This window comes from Bombina bombina, chromosome 9 (genome assembly GCF_027579735.1).
Source record: "Bombina bombina isolate aBomBom1 chromosome 9, aBomBom1.pri, whole genome shotgun sequence".
NCBI lineage: Eukaryota > Metazoa > Chordata > Amphibia > Anura > Bombinatoridae > Bombina > Bombina bombina.
Genome location: NC_069507.1, coordinates 91,608,651 through 91,621,984, shown reverse-complemented (window position 1 = coordinate 91,621,984; position 13,334 = coordinate 91,608,651). Strand labels below are relative to the sequence as shown.

Below are 13,334 nucleotides of genomic sequence, written 5' to 3'. Positions count from 1 at the left end.
ATATATTGATAATGTATCTTTATTTTAAGGATTATATTATATCTGGATTTGTCTCTTTGAAATGAGCATCTGATATATTTCTTAAAGGGATAGCCTATTCAAAATAAAACGCATGAATTAGAGCATGCAGTATTTATATACTTAAATATGTAATCCTATAATCTATTTAACTTCATTATCATCTGTAATTTACTAAAACAGGAATGTTAGCTTAGGAATCTACCCATTTTGATTCTGCACATGGGGAGCGCTTGATGATTGTTGTCTAAATGTAGGCAACAATCAGCAAGTGCACCAGGTGATGAACATTACATGGAACGGCTCCTAAACTTAAATACATGATTGAAATAAGAAACATAACAAAATTAAATTGATTATGAGTACATATGTAAGTTGATTGGAATTGAATGATTTATCTGGTTCATTAATGTTTTATTGGGAACACACTCTTCCTTTTTTTTTTTTTTAAAGTGACATAAATTCCATTATTTTGCTAAAACATATATATTTACAAGCAAATCTAATATATGTATATTCTTTATATTGCTTAATATTCTTAGTATCCTTTGATTATAGTTTTATTTAGGTAAGACCAGGAGCAGCATAGAACCTATGTTGGAGCTGTTTATTGTTGCCAACATACAGTATATATCCTGTCTGTCATTGGTTCACCCATGTACTCATTTTTATTAACCAGGAGTGCATAGCTGCTCTTTAAATAATTATACCAAGAGAACAAAGTAATATTTGGAATATAATTAAAATGATATTTTAGATGATTATGTTATACATAAATCATAAGATGAATGCATTGATTAGTACATAGCTGGAAATAAAGAAACATTCACCATGACTATATTTGAGTAAAGTATACATTTATTTAGGGAATATGTGGTAAATATAGGGATGAGGAGAGAGGGAGGGGAGTGGTATTCCATTTCTGAGAATCTTCAATCTGTAAAACATTAAAAGAAACAAATGTGTATTATTAAAAAACATAATCATAAATAACTAAAAGGTCTCATTACAATACTTTAAAAATACCTGAAAAGAAATCTTGAATAGTTGCAGATCTCTCCAAATGGGCATTGAGGGGTTGGGGATGATTAATTACATCATGCTCAATGATTTCACCTGGGGGCTGTGGTGTTGGAAGTAAGTCGTTCAACATCCCATGCTCCTGTGCCATGTTGTGTAGACAGCAACATGCCACTATGATTTTTTTATAGCTTTTTCCGGACTGAATTGGAGATCCCCCCCTGATCTGTCCAGGCAGCGAAAGCGCATTTTTAGAACACCAAACAGTCGTTCTATTATAGCACATGTTCGGATATGTGCTTCATTATATCTGTATTAAAAGAACAAGAAATATGATTATAATATATAATGTGAAGACAAATCAAATACTAATGAGCTAACTACATTCCTGGTTTGATCTTATAAATCTTTAAACCTTTTTATATATATAAATATATTTATATTCAAGTAGAGAGATTTATAAATGCTTCACTGATAATAGATGATTTGTATTTTGACTGTCCCTTTAAAGGCACTCAGTACAACATTGTTATGTCTGTGATAGTGATATATATATATATATATATATATATATATATATATATATATATATATATATATATATATATATACATATACACACACACACACACACACACAAGATAATCAAGCAACACATGTATGTGCACAAACACAGATATATAGCTTAATAAAGGGGCAGGAGCCCCGAAACGCTGCTCCACATAGAGTGCTACCTGTGTGTTCTATTTCATTACATTTACTGGGACTTTGGAAAAGGAGGTCCTCCAGGTTTGCACCTACATTCACCCAAGAGTGATTTAAAGGGACATTCCTATGAAGTGTGTACTGGTCCTACTCTTCTACAGATTATAGTGAGCATTTTGCAAGGCACAATCAATATTTCTGACACACAATAGCAGAAAATAAATATATACTTTACCTTAATTCAGCAGGCCCAACAACCTGGTTCTCTTTCAATGGTGTCCAAATCCATTTTTTAAGAGGATATGCAGAATCGGCTGAAATATGAATGCATAGATATACAGTATATATATATATATAGAGATAGAGATAGATAGATATATAAACACACATCTTTCAATAAAGCAATGTATGACATAAAATAATGTTATGCATATGTCTTACTATGACATAGTTAATATATATCTTTTAAATGATTAACAATTTATTTATTTAATCAATTTCACCCCCTTAGACACATACATAAAGGATTATAAAGCAATGAAACAATAAAATGTCAAAATATTGAACACATGAAGGCATCATAATATATACATAAACACTTACCGAGGAGATGTCCTTCAGGCATTTGATTTGTCTCAAACAATCTCCACACACCAGAATTCCTGAGGATGTAGGCATCATGGCTACTTCCTGGGAACCCTGCCACAACATTTAATATACGCATGTTTGCATCACATATAATCTGCACATTTAAGGAGTGGAAGTGTTTCCGATTTCTAAATATTATCTCCCTGCGCACAGGGGGTCTTAGGGCAATATGAGTGCAGTCAATGGCCCCAAGGACATTGGGTATGCCACCTAAAAGAAAAAAGTCCCTCTTAACATCACGCCAACCTCTGGGTGATGTGGGGAAAAAAATAAATTTTCTGCAGTTATCATAAAGTCCATCAATAACTTTTGAAAGATGCTTAGAAAGAGTGGACTTATGCACCCCAGTTACAATGCCCCCTGTCACCTGAAAGGATCCAGAAGCCAAAAAATGAAGTGCCCCTAGTAGTTTGGTCATTCCAGGGACAGCCCTGCTTGAATAGCCCTGGCTTTCCAGCCTGTCTTGCAACAGGGCATATAACTGATATATTTTCTCCCTGGTGAGCCTGAAACTTTTAAACACCTGCTGCTCATTCAGGGTTTCTATATCCAGCCTCACTCTGGGGATGTCAGGCCTACGCTGTCTAACTTCAGCATTGTCAGCTTCTCTCTCACCCTGCATTTTGAAATATCTGTTCTGAGGTTAGGCTAGGTGTGGTGTTTTTTTATAGCTGTGTGTTGCTTGTTAACATATGTGAAACTGGTGATTGCAATGAATAACATGGGGGGGAGGGCTTATCTTCATCTCATCTAATCCTTAATTTAATGAACAGTTTGAAAGTATATACTTACTCATGACTTTTATTTTTGATATGAACTATAATTTCAACATATATGTAGTTACATATCGGAAATTCAAAGACACTGAATGTAATTATTATATCTTTCTATTTAAATATATCAGCCTTTATCATAACAGTTAAAAGTAATTATTAAAATTATATGATTTATATAGGTCAAATATATATATACAATTATCATACATATATACATGTAGGAGAAGATTATTATTAGATAAAATTATATTTCTATATGTATTGAGATTATATATAGCATCCCTGGGCAAAGGTTTCATTTTGAATTGGTAGATATTTTATTTATAAAATATTTTACCAGGAAAGATACATTAAGATTTCTCTCGTTTTCAAGTATGTCCTGGGTACACAAAACATTGCATTGATACAATGGGTACAATAAAATAAAAACAATAATAATACACGATATATGCACAAAAATTTAACATAGAACCGGTAGGAAATATATAATCAACAATGACAGGTGCATTCTGTTTTGAGATATGTAGAGAGGGATCTCTTAAAGGATATTAGGCATGGGGAAGGTTTGAAAGTGTGCGGCAGGTCGTTCCATAATTGCGGTGCTTGCATATATTATATTTCTATGACAACATGGGTGCAAATATTCCTATACATAGGACCAATAAATGTAGCATATATAATGTTATTTGTACATTGAAACACTCATAATTTTTTTGTGATTTGCAATTTCAATGAGAAACAGGCCTCAAAAAGCTCTTTTTTCCTCCTTTACACCTAGTTGAGCTGGGGGTAATATTTCTCAATGTATCGACAGCCTCCGACAGTGTATTAACGGTTTGCGCTTTCATTGGAAACCTGGTATAATTTAGCGATTAACGGCTTCTATTACTTTCTATGGGACGCGAAGATTTTTTCGGCAGCCAGAGTCCAGCTGCCGATATTGAGGTATAACGCGCCATTGGAAACAGTCGTTAAACGATATTGCTTTCGACAGCATATTTAACGGTTTGCAAGTGCACAGAAACTGAATTACAACTCAATGGAAGTGAGGCCTAAATTGGTTAAACACTTAAAATAGACAGTTATATATTCACTTTAGATTTAAAGGTATCTTATGCATTATACACATCTCCTAGGTTCATATATATGTTATTTGAGTATTTTAAATAGATTTGAAAATTATAGACAAATAATTTATATGACTTTTTAAGTATAAATTCTGCTATTTAAAATCAAAGTTTTCACCACGTCTGGTAAACAGGAGATTCTGTGTGTCTAACTTAGCAGGGGATAATCAACTCTTGCATGCAAAGTGGTTCCCCCTGATGAAAAACCTGTTTCTTTTGCATATAGTTAGGCCTCAAAGAGTTCAGTCCCAGACCCAGGGACTGTATATCTCCACACGGGGTGATTTATTTTATTAAACATCTTGGGCAGGAAACCCATATATGGACATATACATCTGAGGGCTCCATAATGCTAATATTTACTTTGAAGTGGCTCATTGGTCTTATTTATACAAAAGTCTAAATCCTTTGTTCTCGACTTGTCTTAAAGGGACACTGTACCCAAAAAATTTCTTTCGTGATTCAGATTGAGCATGAAATTTTAAAGTGAAGGTCAATTTTTTCTGTTCTCAATACATCAGGTTGAAGCTTATGTCTGAAGCATTACAGTCGCTCACTTTATATGTATAAATAATCATTCCTTTGAAAATAAAAGTTATATCTAGATTATCTCCGTTATCACGCTTAGCTCCGCCCATACAGCACTTCCTTATTTTGCTCCTCTGACGCCGCTTTGTTTATTACAAGTGGACTGCGCTCGTGCACCCTTGTTTGCTTTGCAGTGCGCATGCGTATAGTTAGCTCAATAGCGCATGCGTTTAATTCACTGCCGTAAGTGACATATGCAGCTTGATGTAGCGTATATTGACAAAAACTGAAATAACAATGAAGCCAGATAACTACTAATTAATATGTTAGCCCAAATTGATTATACAAAATAAATTCAATATAGATGTATAGATCGATTATAAAGTTGCACAATTCGTTAGTTAGATGCGCTGCCTCTTCAATCTTACCTGTTGTTAGAGATCACAGCTAATTGCCGAGGATGCGAGTGAGCGATGCTGTTGATTCAAAGTAACAAGAATTTTGAGAGAGGACAACGCATGCGTGTAACATGAACGCGCATGCCAATGAAGACGCGATATTTCTTTACACGCATGCGCGGAAGCTCTCAATGACAAAATTAAAAAGGGGCTGGACGCCACGGGGGTAAACAAAAGATTGGAGGTCTAATCTGTCAATCAATAGAGGCTCGATGACTGGCGGAATATACTGCATAAACGGAGCACATTCAAATCATAAAATTTAAAACTTTTGCTTATAGTTATAAAGTATTTGATGAATGAACATCATATTGATTTTGGATAACATATTAAAAACTGCTAAGCACAACCCTAGACTTGACCTTCACTTTAAGCAACTTTCTAATTTACTCCTATTGTCAAATTTTCTTCATTCTCTTGGTATCTTTATTTGAAATGCAAGAATGTAAGTTTAGATGCCGGCCCATTTTTGGTGAACAACCTGGGTTGTCCTTGCTGATTGGTGGATAAATTCATCCACCAATAAAAAAGTGCTGTCCAGAGTACTGAAACCAAAAAAAAAGCTTAGATGCCTTCTTTTTCAAATAATGATAGCAAGAGAACGAAGAAAAATTGTTAATAGGAGTAAATTAGAAAGTTGCTTAAAATGGCATGCTCTTTCTGAATTACAAAAGAAAAAAATTGGGTTCAGTGTCCCTTTAAGCATGAGGGGCAGGGGCTATAGTGAGACCAATTCATATCAAATTAGATGTTAGCCAAAAATGAAATATTAGATTATGTGATACCTCTGTACTTTATTTAATGTTATTTCACAGGTACCCTGACAAATTGTTGCCTCCTAAAAAGAACATTTAAATCCTTAGTTCCTGGAATACACACATATCTTCAAACAGTGTAATCTACAATAAACAGTGTACAAGAAATCAACACTTTATATTATGAATCCCATCACATAATCTGTGAACTCATTAATCTTTCCACAATATCACCCCTAATAGAGTGCTTTGTGACATCCCAGCATTTAGACATATAACATATAGCAGCCTAAACAAGAACTGGTCATATATTTAAAACAGCAACGATTAGTTGTTATAGGTCAAAGACTGACTCCTTGAACAGTTTTCAACATATTGCAACAATTCGAATAAACAATTAAATGGACAATTAATTGCTCAGGAATCATATATTACACTTCTTATTATGTAAACCGCTTGTAGTGATATCTGTACTTGCATCAAGGCAATCTGCCATGTGTAATCACAATCGGGATCGGTCTGAGTACATGTGGGAGATTATTTCAGTACTTTTCAGTATCTGCGCTTACCTTAGCTCACGCAAGTTGTATTTTTTTAAAGAAATATTTGTGTTGCTGTCAGCCCGGGGAAAGTATAGTGTAGCGTCATGTTGTGTGTACATGACCCGTCCCCTTGGGATTCAAGATATGGCTAATTTGCATATTAGCAGCGCTTGAAGCCGTAGAAGCATTACGTTTGTGTATGTGATCAGGTCTTAGTGGATCTTGTGATCCGCTAGTCATCAAGGCTTATAGTTCTTAAGTGAACTTGCACTCCCTTATCATATTGACCGTGCAAGGTGTATTTGACCTAAACTGGGTATACAGTTACCTATACCCTCACATTATATACATTAGTATATGATGTTACATATGAGAATATGCCAAAATTAAATCAGTGTGTGATATTATGTATGAAAATATGCCAAATGGAGTTAAATCATCATGTGGTGAGACTTATATATTCCAACCTCAGTATTAAATCATGAGTGTATATGTGCCATGTAAATCATCAACAAAGCATTTCGTCTAATTGGTATAGCAATAGGTAATATGTATAAGTGGGTCATCATATCAAAGTAACTCACATCATATATCATATATATATATATGATGTGAGTTACTTTGATATGTTGATTAAGGAGTCAGCCTTTGACCTATAACAACTAATTGTTGCTGTTTTAAATATATGACCAGTTTTTGTTTTAGCTGCTATATGTTATATATCTAAATGTTGGGATGTCACAAAGCACTCTATTAGGGGTGATATTGTGGAAATATTGACGAGTTCACAGATTATGTGATGGGATTTATAATATTAAGTGTTGATTTCATAAACACTGTTCATGTAGATTACTCTGTTTGAAGATGTGTGTGTATTCCAGTAACCTAGCAACTGCTATTAGGGTACCATGGCTACTATCTTTTTGGTGCAATATTTGAATAGTGATGTCGCGAACCGCCATTGACTTCAATAGGCAAGTGAATTTTAAAATCCACAGGGACTCTTTCTGGCCACAATAGTGATGGAAAAGTTGTTTCAAGGGGACTAACACCTGGACTGTGGCATGCCGGAGGGGGATCCATGGCAAAACTACCACAGAAAATTACATAGTTGATGCAGAGTCTGGTTTTAATCCATAAAGGGTATAAATCACCTAACATTCCTAAATTGTTTTGAATAACGTGCTTTAAAACATCAGGTATGATGTTGTATCGATCAGGTAGTGTAAGGGTTACGCCCACTTCACAGTGACAGACCAAACTCCCCATTTAACGCACCGCAAACAGTCCATTTGCACAAGGTTGGATACCAAGCTAGCCATGTCCCGTTCCTTGTCCTCACTGATGTCTTCCTCCACCCAGCCACGTACAACACCAAGGGTCCCCGAAAGGTGACAACAAGCCCCCTGGGATGCCTGCTGTGTTTGGTCTTCCACCTCCTCAAAGCCACCTTCCTCCTCTGACTCCTCTTCTTCAGACTCCTCTCTCTGCGTTATTATAATGTGTGTTAAGTAGTACTATTCCTATCAGTTTAATCCCTGTTACGTCACCTATCAGGGGACGTGTATATGGCATGGATTTTAGGAACTGGGAGATGGAAAAAGATGCTTGGTCGGTCCTCCTACTTAAAATCTGGGGCACTGCGTGTGCGATCTACTGTGCCACCATATATGAGTTGTGTGTTAAGTAGTACTATTCTTATCAGTTTAATCGCTGTTACGCCCCTATCAGGGGACGTGTATATGGCATGGATTTTAGGAACTGGGAGATTGAAAAAGATGCTTGGTCGGTCCTCCTACTTCAAATTTGGGGCACTGCGCGTGCAATCTACTGTGCCACCAGATATGAGTGGTGTGTTAAGTAGTACTATTCTTATCAGTTTAATCCCTGTTACGTCCCCTATCAGGGGACGTGTATATGGCATGGATTTTAGGAACCGGGAGATGGAAAAAGATGCTTGGTCGGTCCTCCTACTTCAAATTTGGGGCACTGCGCGTGCAATCTACTGTGCCACCAGATATGAGTGGTGTGTTAAGTAGTACTATTCTTATCAGTTTAATCCCTGTTACGTCCCCTATCAGGGGACGTGTATATGGCATGGATTTTAGGAACCGGGAGATGGAAAAAGATGCTTGGTCGGTCCTCCTTCTTGAAATTTGGGGCACTGCACATGCAATCTACTGTGCCACCAGATATGAGTGGTGTGTTAAGTAGTACTATTCTTATCAGTTTAATCCCTGTTACGTCCCCTATCAGGGGACGTGTATATGGCATGGATTTTAGGAACTGGGAGATGGAAAAAGATGCTTGGTCGGTCCTCCTTCAAATTTTGGGCACTGCACATGCAATCTACTGTGCCACCAGATATGAGTGGTGTGTTAAGTAGTACTATTCTTATCAGTTTAATCCCTGTTACGTCCCCTATCAGGGGACGTGTATATGGCATGGATTTTAGGAACTGGGAGATGGAAAAAGATGCTTGGTCGGTCCTCCTACTTCAAATTTGGGGCACTGCGCGTGCAATCTACTGTGCCACCAGATATGAGTGGTGTGTTAAGTAGTACTATTCTTATCAGTTTAATCCCTGTTACGTCCCCTATCAGGGGATGTGTATATGGCATGGATTTTAGGAACCGGGAGATGGAAAAGATGCTTGGTCGGTCCTCCTACTTCAAATTTGGGGCACTGCACGTGCAATCTACTGTGCCACCAGATATGAGTGGTGTGTTAAGTAGTACTATTCTTATCAGTTTAATCCCTGTTACGTCCCCTATCAGGGGACGTGTATATGGCATGGATTTTAGGAACTGGGAGATGGAAAAAGATGCTTGGTCGGTCCTCCTACTTCAAATTTGGGGCACTGCACATGCAATCTACTGTGCCACCAGATATGAGTGGTGTGTTAAGTAGTACTATTCTTATCAGTTTAATCCCTGTTACGTCCCCTATCAGGGGACGTGTATATGGCATGGATTTTAGGAACCGGGAGATGGAAAAAGATGCTTGGTCGGTCCTCCTACTTCAAATTTGGGGCACTGCGCGTGCAATCTACTGTGCCACCAGATATGAGTGGTGTGTTAAGTAGTACTATTCTTATCAGTTTAATCCCTGTTACGTCCCCTATCAGGGGACGTGTATATGGCATGGATTTTAGGAACCGGGAGATGGAAAAAGATGCTTGGTCGGTCCTCCTACTTCAAATTTGGGGCACTGCGCGTGCAATCTAATGTGCCACCAGATAGGAGTGGTGTGTTAAGTAGTACTATTCCTATCAGTTTAATCCCTGTTATGTGTGTTTTTTATTGGTTTGGTTTTTGAAGCCACAGTGCTGCACCAGAGGCCAGAAAAATTAGGCATGTACACATGCCTGAAAAATTAGGTATTGTTGCAGCGGCCAGAAAAATTGATGTTTGTTTCCTAGGCAGAAAGTGCCCTAAAACATTGCGGCTTGAACCCTAGTTGGTGGCGGATAAGTCACGCTAGTCATCCACCATTCAGAGATAAAATACACCAGCGTGTGGACCATTTTTAGCCCAAGGCAGCTCATCTCATCAGGCCTTTTTTAGTCTAATGTATCGCCCAATGTCAGTCCCTTAGGGATCCATCCCTCATTCATCTTAATAAAGGTGAGGTAATCTAGACTTTTTTTACCTAGGCGACTTCTCTTCTCAGTGACAATATCTCCTGCTGCACTGAGGGTCCTTTCTGACAGGACACTTGAAGCGGGGCAGGCCAGAAGTTCTATCGCAAATTGGGATAGCTCAGGCCACAGGTCAAGCCTGCACACCCAGTAGTCAAAGGGTTCATCGCTCCTCAGAGTGTCGAGATCTGCAGTTAAGGCGAGGTAGCCTGCTACCTGTCGGTCGAGTCGTTCTCTGAGGGTGGACCCCGAAGGGCTGTGGCGATGCATAGGACTTAAAAAGCTTCGCATGTCCTCCATCAACAACACGTCTGTAAAGCGTCCTGTCCTTGCCGGCGTGGTCATGGGAGGAGGATTACTTTCACCTCTTCCCCTGTTAGATTCCCGTTGTGCTGTGACATCACCCTTATACGCTGTGTAAAGCATACTTTTTAATTTCTTTTGGAACTGCTGCATCCTTTCCGACTTGGGGTAATTCGGTAACATTTCAGGCACTTTATGCTTATACTGGGGGTCTAGTAGCGTGGACACCCAGTACAGGTCGTTCTCCTTCAGCTTTTTTATACGAAGGTCCCTCAACAGGCACGACAGCATGAAAGACCCCATTTGCACAAGGTTGGATGCCAAGCTACTCATGTCCCGTTCCTCGTCCTCAGTGATCTCACTGAAAGTATCTTCTTCCCCCCCAGCCACGTACAACACCATGGGTACCAGATAGGTGACAACAACGAGCACCCTGAGATGCCTGTTGTGGTTGGTCTTCCTCCTCCTCCTCTTCCTCACAATCCTCTTCCAGCGTTGCCGCTGGTCCAGCAAGTGATGCTGATAAGGCTGTTTCTGGTGGTGATGGTGACCACAACTCTTCCTCTTCACGGTCATCTACGGCCTGATCCAGCACTCTTCGCAGGGCACGCTCCAGGAAGAAAACAAATGGTATGATGTCGCTGATGGTGCCGTTGGTGCGACTGACTAGGTTTGTCACCTCCTCAAAAGGACGCACAAGCCGACAGGCATTACGCATGAGCGTCCAGTAACGTGGCAAAAAAATTCCCAGTTCCGCAGAGGCTGTCCTAGCACCTCGGTCATAAAAATAGTCGTTAACGGCTTTTTCTTGTTGGAGCAGGTGGTCGAACATTAGGAGTGTTGAATTCCAACGTGCCGGTCTGTCGCAAATCAAGCGCCTCACTGGCAGGTTGTTTCGACGCTGGATATCTGAAAAGTGCGCCATGGCCGTGTAGGAACGCCTGAAATGGCCACACACCTTCCTGGCCTGCTTCAGGACGTCCTGTAAGCCTGGGTACTTATGCACAAAGTGTTGTACGATCAGATTACACACATGTGCCATCTTGCCCAAATTCATTGCCGCCACCAAATTTTCTTCCGTTGTCACTAACCACTTTGCCAATCTCCAGTTGGTGCGGAGTCAGCCACTGATCCACCTGTGCGTACAGGGCGGACAGGAGTGCTGGTCCGGTGTGACTCTCTGCTTTCAGGCAAGTCAACCCCAAGACGGCGTAACACTGCCGTATCCGGGATGTGGAATAGTACCTGGGGAGCTGGGGGGGTGCTGTTGATGTGGAGCAAAACGCAGCAGCAGAAGAGGACTCAGCCGAGGAGGTTATGGAAGAGGATGGAGTAGGAGTAGTAGAGGAGGTGGCAGCAGGCCTGCCTGCAAGTCGTGGCGGTGTCACCAACTCCTCTGCAGAGCCACTCATTCCATGCTTGGCAGCCGTCAGCAGGTTTACCCAATGCGCACTGTAGGTGATATACCTGCCCTGACCATGCTTTGCAGACCAGGTATCAGTGGTCAGATGGACCCTTGCCCCAACACTGTGTGCCAGACATGCCATTACTTCCTTTTGCACAATCGAGTACAGGTTGGGGATTGCCTTTTGTGCAAAGAAATTTCGGCCGGGTACCTTCCACTGCGGTGTCCCAATAGCTACAAATTTTTTGAACGCATCAGACTCCACCAGCTTGTATGGTAAAAGCTGGCGGGCTAAGAGTTCAGACAAGCCAGCTGTCAGATGCCGGGCAAGGGGGTGACTTTGTGACATTGGCTTCTTTACGCTCAAACATTTCCTTGACAGACACCTGACTGTGGGCTGGTGATGAGCAGGAACTGCTCAAGGCGAGAGACGGATTGGCGGATGGTTGAGAGGGGGCAAGGAGGACAGCAGTGGTTGACGTGGCTGAGGATGCTGGACCAGGAGGAGGATGATGGCTTTGAGTTTGTGTGCTGCTTGTACTCATGTGTTGATCCCATAGGCGTTTGTGATGTGCGATCATGTGCCTTTGCAAAGCAGTTGTACCTAGGTGGGTGTTGGACTTCCCACGACTCAGTTTCTTTTGGCACAGGTTGCAAATGTCATCGCTGTTGTCAGAGGCAGACACACAAAAAAAATGCCACACTGCTGAGCTCTGCGATGACGGCATTCTAGTGGTGGCAACAGCATGCGTTGATTGGCGTGCTGTCTGGCTGACCCCGGGTGCCGATGCATGCTGTCTGACTGTGCCACTAGCTCCTTGCGACGACCTCCCCCTGCTTTCAACTCGTCTCCTCCTCTCTGTCTCCCCATCTGAACTTTCCCCCTTTTCTTCTTCTCTTCTAGCGGGCACCCACGTGACATCCACGGACACATAGTCATCATCAACCGCTTCACTTGTATCTGACAAATCAAAGGAAGCAGCAGCGGGTACAACATCATCATCATCACACCGTACGTCCATGTCTGTAATGCTGCCTGACTGAGACATATCACTGTTATCTACATCCTCTGTCAATGATGGTTGCGCATCACTCATTTCTTCCAACTGATGTGTAAATAACTCCTCTGACAGATCAAGTGAAGCCGCTGTGGTGCTAGAGTTGGTGGTGGCGGCAGACGGGCGAGTGGTAACTTGAGAGGTGGCCGAAGCTAAGCTGGAGGAGGATAGTGCGTCAAGGTTCCGAGTGGAAGCTATAGAAGATTGGGTGTCCTGTTTTAAAAAGTCAACTATGTCCTCAGAACTTTTCGAGTTCATGGTACGTGGCCTCTGAACACTGGGCATTATTCTAGGGCCTAAGGTAATCACAGCACCACGACCACGACGGCACCTGCAGGGTGGCCTGCCTCT

General features: G+C 40.6%; 1 long non-coding RNA gene across 1 annotated transcript; it reads right to left on the bottom strand.

Moving 5' to 3' along the window:
- Positions 1-854: 854 nt before the first annotated feature.
- On the bottom strand, positions 855-2,626 carry LOC128639537 (uncharacterized). The gene is made up of 4 exons (XR_008399218.1): positions 2,347-2,626; positions 1,979-2,057; positions 1,045-1,348; positions 855-955 (listed from the first exon to the last, which is right to left on the bottom strand). It is a non-coding gene; the product is annotated as an uncharacterized LOC128639537 (long non-coding RNA).
- Positions 2,627-13,334: the final 10,708 nt, after the last annotated feature.